Below are 11,884 nucleotides of genomic sequence, written 5' to 3' on the forward strand. Positions count from 1 at the left end.
TGAGTTCGAAATTGTTGAAAAGAATTTTAAAGAAAGTGAAAAATTTATTTGTGGAATTTGGATTTCTTGTTTCTAGAACTGTAACCTTAAAAGATAATGGATTAGTTTGGGTGTGACGGCCTCAACCCCGGGGTCAGGAGTTGACGTCACCAAACACCATAACCAAAATATAAATAACAAGATTATTATTAAATTATACTAACTTGACCCCAAACCAAGATCCGATCCAGGTTCAAGTATAATTCAGATTCTCATTATTACAAGCCCTTTATTTAACATCTAACACACACTAACTTTATTCAGGAACTCCTCAGACCTCATGGCCTGATACAAACTACCTCAGAGGAGCCGGGTCCAGTAGGGGCAGGAACATGGTTCTGTCTGATTGGTCTTCTAAGCATCTGCGGAATATACATAACAGTTTGCAAGGGTGAGCATAATCGCTCAGCAGTACCAAAATATGAATAACGGAATAAAACAGTAATGTAACAGTAAAAGGAACAGAGCTGTAATCATGATATCAACATTATATAATGAAAATCAGAGATAACTGGATATCACTAACTAGCATGCTTTATCAAAACAACATAGTAGTGTGCTGTATAAATACCAGAGTCCAATTTTAGCATGCTAATCACATTTATAAAACCACTGTAACAACTACTCATGCCCTTAGGGGAATCATAAATCCAAATCAGATACGTAGCGGATATGTGAAGACAGCTGATCAGGCTATCAACAACAGACGGCTCTAACTGCCATCCCTTTTACCTGTTCCGGAACTCAGAGACTAGCTAGGTCTCTGACCTGCTAGACTAATCAGTTTTATAGTGCGCGCAACCGAATTAGCCTTTTACGCCACCTCAATAGGCCTACTCTGGCCCCAATGTATCCCAAATCTGACCGTTTTATCCAGTTTTCAAAACACTTGTACCTATCTCATTTTCAAAATCATTTATTTAACCAGAACACATATAAAATCCATTTCAAAAATCATTTCATTCGAGATAGGTACCTTTCGAAGTTACTTTTCCCCCAAATAATTTGAAAACAGTGATTTATAACTACGGGGATACATAACTTAAAACGTTTCTGTTTTATTATGAAAATAAAGCATTTAGCTATTCATATGCACTGAACCATAAAAGAATGGTCAGGGGTACTTGCCTTGCAATGCTTTACAAAACCCTAAGTAGCTTTCACGATGACTTTGATCCTGGGAAACTCGATTGGGATCTACAAATAAAAAATATCCTAATTAGTTATACCGACATGCTTGATATCCTCAAATCCTAATAACCCAAATCCGACAACCTGATTCGTATTATTATTATACACATAATCACGTAATCACATCTCTCGAACATAATTAGGGGTAACACGTAGAACATAATTATGTACGTTTACAATATATTTTTAGAAAATTGTGGCATCATCTTATTTGTTTATAAGACTACTCGTCGATTACAATCGACGTCAATAATCCACAACAATCCCCAATATCACTTCATTATTTTATACAACATACATCCCAACATTATTTGAAATTAATTATTTAGGTCCGAAAATATTTTACGTAATCATTTTATTTATTTATAGAACTTAGAACTCAGAACATCGTCATCACCATCCACCGTTGACTCACCGAAGTTCATCCTCAACGGCGGCACAATTTATTGACGCCCGATATAATACGGGTTCCCAAATAAATTATACCGATTAATATTATTTTTCCCGCCACGAAAATTTGTATGTCATGAATTATACTCATTTATTTCCCTGCAAAAAATTAAATAAAAATCAATTTACAATAACCAATCTGCTGCGTAAATAGGCCCAACAAAATGCCCAAATAATCAAATCTAACTACACACCACTAGCCTCACTGTTAGAGGTCCAACATCAACAGCCAGGCCCAAGTTTAACAGGCCCAACTGTAAACAGATCAAACCCAGGAAGGAAACCAGCCCAACAGAACACACAGCATCGCACACACGCGGCCACGCGCCGCCACAACACACACACACACAAACACTGGCACACACACACACATGCAAATTGAACACACACAATACACACACTTATATATATATACCAATCAAGACAAAGTAATAATCGAACAAGAAGAAACAGCCGGGAAAGTACCGGAAGAAGTACCGGAAACGGCGACGGGCGAGCAATGCCGGGAAGGAAAATGGAAGAGAGAGGAAGAAAGAAAAAGAGAGACTGAAAAACGAGAGATTAAGAGATTGAAAGAGAGAACAGAGAATGGAGAGTAGAGAGACTCGAAGAGGACAGTGAACAACCGGGGGGTTTTGTTTCTTTTCTTTTTCTTTTTATTTGTTAATAGATGTTGCAACATAAAGCATAGCGCGTGTCCCCGGTTAATAAGAAATTGACACGTAATATTTAAGATAGATACCGAGATTCTCGAGCTCGGTTTTGTCCTGAAACTCGAATTTAACGGATAAAGTTACATGAGAAACAATCCCAGAAGATTATGAAAATAATCTTAAAATGTCATAAATATCCCGAAATTTATACAACATAAGTTTCGAAATTTTTAAAACACTTTTTAAGGTATGCTTTGTATCCGCTTTTTAACAAATAACGAAATGACGCGCGGGTGAAACGATTCCCGAAAATTTTCAAAATAATTTTAAAATTCTCAGAATATTTTAAACTTCATAAAATATGAGTTTCGTAATTTTTGAAGATTTTCATAATTAAATATGGATTTTACAACCAAACATACTCAAAAAATCATTTAGAAATAAATAATTAATAAAATATTGATTTCTCAATTTTATAAAGTCCTAAAAATAATTATCAAAATTATAAAAATATAAAACCAATTTTAAAGACAATCCAATTAACTATAGAATTAAAACTGTAATTAAATTACTTTTACAAGCGAAATAAAATCATATAACTCACCAATAAATTACACAATTCAATCCCACATATCCACAGATCATAAATAATTAAATAACAATTAGTAACTACTGCCAAAACCAATATACATCTTTATTTAATTATTCAAATCTTTATTACACTTTTAAATAATAAAAAGTAAAATACACGAGTCGTTATATCCTTTCCCCCTTAAAAAGATTCTGTCCCCAGAATCTAATTTAACTAAATAGATGAGGATATTTATCAAGCATGTCTGACTCCAATTCCCAAGTAGACTCTTCTACTCGAGGATTTCTCCACAAAACTTTTACTATAGGAATCGACTTATTCCTAAGGACTCGTTCCTTGCGGTCTAGGATTTGGACTGGTTGTTCCACATAGGACAAATCTGGCTGAAGCTCAATCGGTTTATATTCTATGACTTGATTCGAATTAGGGACATAGGGCTTCAACATAGACACGTGGAACACATTATGAATGTGCTGCCACTGCGGTGGTAACGCTATCTCATAAGAAACCTATCATATTTTCTTCAAAACCTCAAAGGGTCCTATAAATCTAGGGCTAAGTTTACCCTTCTAGCCAAATCGTACTAACCCTTTCCAAGGTGATACCTTTAGTAACACCAGAGCTCCTATCTCGAAGTCCATATATTTCCTATGTAAATGTGCATATTTCCTCTGTCTATCTTGGGCTGCTTCCAACCTTTTTCGAATCAATACTATGGCATCTCTGGTTTGCTGAACCAACTCAGGACCTAACACTTTCTTTTCTCCTACCCCATCCCAATACAACGGTGATCTACACTTACATCCATACAAAGCTTCGTAAAGTGGCATTTCGATACTGGCATGATAACTGTTATTATACGAGAACTCAATCAAAGGTAGGTGTTCATCCCAATTACCCTTAAAATCCATAACACAGACTCTCAACATATCCTCTATGGTCTGAATCGTTCTTTCACTTTGGCCGTCCGTCTGAGGATGATAGGCGGTGCTCATATTCAACTTCGTTCCTAGGCATTCTTGGAATTTAGTCCAGAACCTGGAATCAAATCTCGGGTCTCGATCTGACACTATAGACACAGGCACTCCATGTTTGGTAACTATCTCATCCAAGTATAACTTAACTAGCCTTTCCAACGAATACCTTTCAATGATCGGAAGGAAATGCGCCGACTTAGTCAACCTATCAGTGATTACCCAAATAGCATCATGATTCGCTCCCGTCCTTGGAAATCCCACTACAAAATCCATAGCAATCTCTTCCCACTTCCATTGGGGAATCTCCAAAGGTTGTAACAATCCACTCAGTCGTTGATGCTCTGCTTTCACCGTTTGACATACATGACACTTACTTACCCAATTGGCAATATCCTTCTTCATTCCTGGCCACCAAAAGTTTCTCTTCAAGTCCTGGTACATCTTAGTACTACCAGGGTGGATAGAAAACCTAGAGTTATGCGCTTCATGTAATACCTCGTTCTTTAATTCTGTTACATTAGAAATCCAAACTCTGGATGAAAATTTATACAAACCTTGACTATCTTTTTGAGTACGCAACTCTTCTCCTGTCAAAGTATCCAACTCTTGTTCCATAACTCCTTCCTGACACCTTTTGATCTTTTCCATCAATGCCGGCTGGAAAGTGTCTTCATATATTTGCTCTTGACTTTCGTTAGGTACTCGAACCTCAATCTCCATTCTTTCCAAATCGTGTGCTAGTTCTTCCGCCATCTTAATCATATTCAGCCTTTCTTTTCTACTCAAGGCATCAGCCACCACATTGGCTTTACCTGGGTGATAGTTAATCGAACAATTGTAGTCCTTAATCAGCTCCAACCACCTTCTCTATCTCATGTTCGAATCCTTCTGCGTGAATATGTACTTCAGGCTCTTATGATCTGTATAAATATTGCATTTCTCTCCATACAAGTAGTGACGCCATAACTTTAGAGCAAACACTATAGCCGCCAACTCAAGGTGATGAACTAGATATTTCTGCTCGTGAGGCTTTAACTGTCTGGAGGCATAAGCAATAACTTTATCATGCTGCATTAGCACACAACCTAATCCTTTCAAAGAAGCATCACTATAGATTACAAAGTTTCCCATCTCATCTGGCAATGCTAATACCGGAGCCGTCACCAATCTCCGTTTCAATTCCTGGAAACTTTCTTCACACTTTTCCGTCCAAACGAACTTCTCATTCTTCCCGGTCAGCTTGGTTAATGGGGACGCAATCTTCGAGAAATCTTTCACAAACCTTCGATAATATCCTGCTAATCCAAGAAAACTTCTTATTTCCGTTGATGTCTTCGGTTGCTCCCACTTTGATATGGCTTCGATCTTTACTGGGTCTACTTTGATACCTTCCTTACTTATTACATGACCAAGAAACTGTACTTCCGTCAGCCAAAACTCAAACTTAGAAAACTTCGCATACAATTGCTTTTCTCTTAATTTTTGAAGGGCAATCTGTAGATGCATTGCGAGATCTTCTGGATTCTTCGAATATATGAGGATGTCATCAATAAATACAATAACAAACTTATCCAGATACTCCTTATATACCCTATTCATCAAATCCATAAAAGCCGCTGGCGCATTTGTCAATCCAAACGACATCACTAAAAACTCATAATGGCCATACCTTGTACTAAATACAGTCTTGGGGATATCTTCAGGCTTTATCTTCAGTTGGTGGTAGCTAGATCTTAAGTCAATCTTTGAAAAGTAACATGCTCCCTTAAGCTGATCAAACAAATCATCGATTCGTGGTAAAGGATACTTATTCTTTATTGTCGACTTGTTCAGCTCTCTGTAGTCAATACTCAATCTCATACTTCCATCCTTTTTCTTTACAAATAGCACTGGAGCACCCCACGGAGAAACACCGGGTCGAATGACTCCCTTGTCCAATAATTCCTGAAGTTGCTTAGCCAATTCTTTCATTTCCATCGGGGCTATCCTGTATGGAGCCTTAGAAACTGGTTCAGCTCCATGTATCAAATCAATAGAGAACTCTATCTCTCGATCAGGTGGCAATCCTGGTAACTCTTCTGGGAAAACATCAGGGAATTCTCTCACTATGGGAATCTCATCCAAAATAGGGGTCTCTTTCTTCGTATCCACCACATGAGCCAAGTACGCCTTACATCCTTGCCGCATCAGTCTCTTTGCTTGCATTACTGAAAGGAACTTTCTATCTTATCTCTGTCCTTGGTAACTGATCCTTTTTATTATCGGAAGTATACATAACAACTCTCTTTTTCTTATAGTCAATATTTGCCTTATATCGAGACGACCAATGCATACCTAAAATAACATCAAAGTCTCCCAACTCGAATGGTATTAAGTCAACAGGGAACATATACCTTGAAATTTCTGGGAAACAACTAGGACAAAATTGTTTTACAGGTACTTTATCTTTATTAGCTACTTCTATGGTCAGAGGTTCGTCTAGGTCTTCTAACATCAATTTCATTTTATTCATACAATTCACATATATAAAAGATTTGGACGCTCCTGAATCAAACAAAACGTTAACAGGTACGGAATTAAGAGTAAGCGTACCTGCAACCACATCGGAGTCATAAACTGGAGACTTCTGGGTCATCTTGAAAGTCCTAGCTCTCGCAGTACTGGTTGCTGTTCCTTGTGACACACTCCTTCCCGCATTACCTTGGGTCACTGACTTGCAATTCCTAGCTATGTGTTCCACTGTTCCGCAACTAAAGCAAGTAACTCCTTGAATCTCAGACTTACACTCCGTGGAATAGTGACCTTTCTGTCCACACTTAAAACAATTGATATTCTCTCGACACTGTCCACTGTGCTTCTTCCCACACATCTTACAATCAACCACTGGCTTACTCATCCTCGTCAGGGCAGAGTTAACTGAAGTAGTACCGGGTTTAGCCTAGGGAAAATTCTGCCTTTTGAACCTCTTATTCTTATTCTTGCCAAACCAATGCTGGAACTTCCGACTTGCTATTCCTAATTCTAACTTAGCGGGTCAACTTTCAAATTTCCTTTTCTTCTCACCCTGTTCCTTTGCAGCTAATTTTTGATCACTCTCTATCACTAGGACAGCCTGAACTACCGAAGTATAGGTCTTGAGTTGTAAGGCTATAACTCCACTCCTTATTTCTGGCTTCAACCCTTGTTGAAACCACTTCGCTCGTTGAGCTTCTGAACTCACATATTCCTGTGCTATACGGGCCAACTCCATAAACTTCGCTTCATATTCCGTAACACTCCTATCTCCTTGTTTCAATTCTAAAAATTTCATCTCCATTTGACTCTGGAGACAGTCCGGAAAGTATTTTTTCCAAAAATAACTCTGTGAATCTGGCCCATGGAACTGGACCTTCTCCTTCTAGAGCTCGCGTAGATTCCCACCAATAATTTAAATCATTCCTTAGAAAATAACTAGCATAGTCTGTCTTTAATTCCTCATTTACCTTAGTGAGCGCGAACGCCTTTTCCATCTCCTTTAACCATATCCTGGCAGCAACAGGATCTACTTCTCCTTTAAACTCTGGGGGCTTCACTGCTTGAAAAGACTTAAAACTAACACCCTGATTTTCCCCCTCATCTCATGCTGCTGTTTGATTTCCTGTTGTTGTTGTTGTATGAGCTATTGTTGTTGTTATTGTTGTTATTGCAATTGTTGTTGCTGCTGCTGGAATTGTTGTTGCTGTTGGGCCAGCTGTACAGACTGCTGACGCAACAAATTCATCAATTCACTCATGGAAGGATCCTCAGCAGATCCGTTATTGGGTTGAGAGTTTCTCTTTGGTGGCATCTCCTGAAATATAATAGTCATATATAAGAAAATGGATTGCTCCAACAGTTTATATTTATGAATCAGGAGAGCGTTGCCACTAAGACAATATTCTCATCCCCAGTTTAATTGGATCCGTCCTGAGTGAATGATTATAATCTAAGAATACCAGCAACAGAAACAATAATAATAATAACAACAATAATAGCAACGCACAATAAAAAAAACTGAACAATTGAATAAAGCAGCTGAAATACATTAACCAACAGAATCCAACTAGTACAACTGAAAATCCAACTGAAAAGAAACCATCCGAATACACACCAAAATTGGCTGTCATAGCAGCCTCGCCTACTACAAACTATCACAACATAATGTACATATACAAAGTAAACAACTACAGAACTCCTAGAAGGAAACTCTGAGCTCTATATCTCTCTGCTGCAACTCTGTCTAGCCACTACCACTGCCACCAATGGATCCTAGCTCAAACACTAGCCAGTTCACTAGGTCCTGATACTACACAACTCTGAATTTTGAACTAATGAAACGGTCAACAGATCTAGCCCTCTCTACAGCCATCTGGGTCAATGCTCTCACACGGGCTCGCACCTCAGGGGAAGGGGCAGAAATACCCTGGAATGGTGCAATAGGTACCTGGTCAAACTGAGCAGCAAACTCCGGACTCTGATCTCTGATAAAGGAAGTGTTCACCGCTCGGTGAACATGGTAAGGGATCGGTGAAGAAGTACCACTAGGGGCCACAGGAGGTACTGGAGGTCACATAATGGAAGAACTGGGACCGCAGCCGGGAGGGAAATCCCTGACAGCAGACACAGACCTATGTACCCAACGAGGATGAGGACCAGATCCAGGGATGTCTCTCGGCACAAAGGAAGGAACTGGTGGAGGAGGCATAGGGGTCTCCTTAGTAACAACATCTGGGGGTCTCTCAGAATCTGAGCTATCCGAATCAGAGGGATTCTCCCGAGATGGAGAACTCGAAATCGCAATAGGCCACTGTCAACATAATAAATATACAGGCAAAACACAACCAGGTCAAGGCAATTCTATCAAAACATTTAATAGATGCCAGGGTAACGCCGTCGGAACCCTCGACTGACTCTAAAGGTTTGCTCCTCTATATGAGTTGCTGACTCACACCTAAAGACTCACGTTATCACCTACTCGACACAATCCCTAACCTGAATCAGGGACTTGAACCTGTAGCTCTTATACCAACTGTGACGGCCTCAACCCCGGGGTCAGGAGTTGACGTAACCAAATACCATAACCAAAATATAAATAACAAGATTATTATTAAATTATACTAACTTGACCCCAAACCAAGATCCGATCCAGGTTCAAGTATAATTCAGATTCTCATTATTATAAGCCCTTTATTCAACATCTAACACACACTAACTATATTCAGCAACTCCTCAGACCTCATGGCCTGATACAAACTACCTCAGAGGAGCCAGGTCTAGTAGGGGTAGGAACATGGGTCTGTCTGACTGGACTTCTAGGCATCTGCGGAATATACATAACAGTTTGTAAGGGTGAGCATAATCGCTCAGCAGTACCAAAATATGAATAACGGAATAAAACAGTAATGTAACAGTAATAGGAACAGAGCTGTAATCATGATATCAACATTATATAATAAAAATCAGAGATAACTGGATATCACTAACTAGCATGCTTTATCAAAACAATATAGTAGTGTGCTGTGTAAATACCAGAGTCCAATTTTAGCATGCTAATCACATTTATAAAACCACTATAACAACTACTCATGCCCTTATGGGAATCATAAATCCAAATCAGATACGTAGCGGATATGTGAAGACAGCTGATCAGGCTATCAACAACAGACACCTCTAACTACCATCCCTTTTACATGTTCCGGAACTCAGAGACTAGCTAGGTCTCTGACCTGCTGGACTAATCGGTTTTATAGTGCGCGCTACCGAATTAGCCTCTTACGCCATCTCAATAGGCCTACTTTGGCCCCAATGTATCCCATATCTGATCGTTTTATCCAGTTTTCAAAACACTTGTACCTATCTCATTTTCAAAATCATTTATTTAACCAACACAAATATAAAATCCATTTCGCAAATCATTTCATTCGAGATAGGTACCTTTTGAAGTTACTTTTCCCCAAAAACAATTTGAAAACAATGATTTATAACTACGGGGATACGTAACTTAAAACACTTCTGTACGATTATGAAAATAAAGCAGTTAGCTATTCATATGCACTGAACTATAAAATAATGGTGAGGGGTACTTTCCTTGCAATGCTTTACAAAACCCTAAGTAGCTTTCACGCTGACTTTGATCCTGGGAAACTCGATTGGGATCTACAAATACAGAATATCCTAATTAGTTATACCGACATGTTTGATATCCTCAAATCCTAATAACCCAAATCCGACAACCCGACTCGTATTATTATTATTATTATTATACACATAATCATGTAATCACATCTCTCGAACATAATTAAGGGTAACACGTGGAACATAATTATGTACGTTTATAATATGTTTTTAGAAAATTTTGGCAGCATCTTATTTGTTTATAAGACTACCCGTCGATTACAATCGACGTCAATAATCCACAACAATCCCCAATATCACTTCAATATTTTTTACAACATACATCCCAACCTTATTCGAAATTAATTATTTAGGTCCGAAAATATTTTACGTAATCATTTTATTTATTTATAGAATTTAGGACTCAGAACATTGTCATCACTGTCCACCGTTGACTCACCGAAGTTCATCGTCAACGGCGGCATAATTTATTGGCGCCCGATATAATACGGGTTCCCAAATAAATTATACAGATTAATATTAGTTTTCCCACCACGAAATTTTTTATTTCACGAATGATACTCATTTATTTCCATGCAGAAAATTAAATAAAAATCAATTTACAATAACCAATATGCTGCGTAAACAGGCCCAACAATAGGCCCAAATAATCAAATCCAACTACACACCACTAGCCTCACTGTTAGAGGCCCAACATCAACAGCCAGGCCCAAGTTTAACAGGCCCAACTGCAAACAGGTCAAGCCCAGCAAGGAAACCAGCCCAACAGAACATACAACATCGCACACACGCGGCCACGCGCCGCCAAACACACACACACAAACACTGGCACACACACACACACATGCAAATTGAACATACACAATACACACACTTATATATATATACCAATCAAGACAAAGCCATAATCGAACAAGAAGAAACAACCGGGAAAGTACCGGAAGAAGTACCGGAAACGGCGACGGGCGAGCAACGCCGGGAAGGAAAACGGAAGAGAGAGGAAGAAAGAAAAAGTGAGACTGAGAAATGAGAGATTAAGAGATTGAAAGAGAGAACAGAGAATAGAGAGTAGAGAGACTCAAAGAGGACAGTGAACAACCAGGGGGGGTTTGTTTCTTTTCTTTTTTATTTTATTTTTTAACACATGTTGCAACATAAAGCATAGCACGTGTCCCCGGTTAATAAGAAACTGACACGTAATATTTAAGATAGATACGGAGATTCTGGAGCTCAGTTTTGTCCTGAAACACGAATTTAACGGACAAAGTTACACGAGAAATAATCCCAGAAAATTATTAAAATAATCTTAAAATGTCATAAATATCCCGAAGTTTAAACAACATAAGTTTCGAAATTTTTAAAACACTTTTTAAGGTTTGCTTTGTACCCGCTTTTTAACAAATAACAAAACGACGCGCGGGTGAAACAATTCCCGAAAATTTTCAAAATAATTTTAAAATTCTTAGAATATTTTAAACTTCATAAAATATGAGTTTCGTAAATTTTGAAAATTTCCATAATTAAATATGCATTTTAAAACCAAACATACTCATAAAATCATTTAAAATAAATAATTAATAAAATATTGATTTCTCAATTTTATAAAGTTCTAAAAATAATTATCAAAATTATAAAATTATAAAACCAATTTTAAAGACAATCCAATTATCTATACAATTAAAACTGTAATAATATTACTTTTACAAGCGAAATAAAATCATACAACTCACCAATAAATCACACAATTCAATCCCACATATCCACTGATCATAAATAATTAAATAACAATCCTGCTGCCCAAACCAGTACACATCTTTATTTAATTATTC

Source organism: Apium graveolens, chromosome 10 (genome assembly GCF_009905375.1).
Source record: "Apium graveolens cultivar Ventura chromosome 10, ASM990537v1, whole genome shotgun sequence".
Classification (NCBI taxonomy): Eukaryota; Viridiplantae; Streptophyta; class Magnoliopsida; order Apiales; family Apiaceae; genus Apium; species Apium graveolens.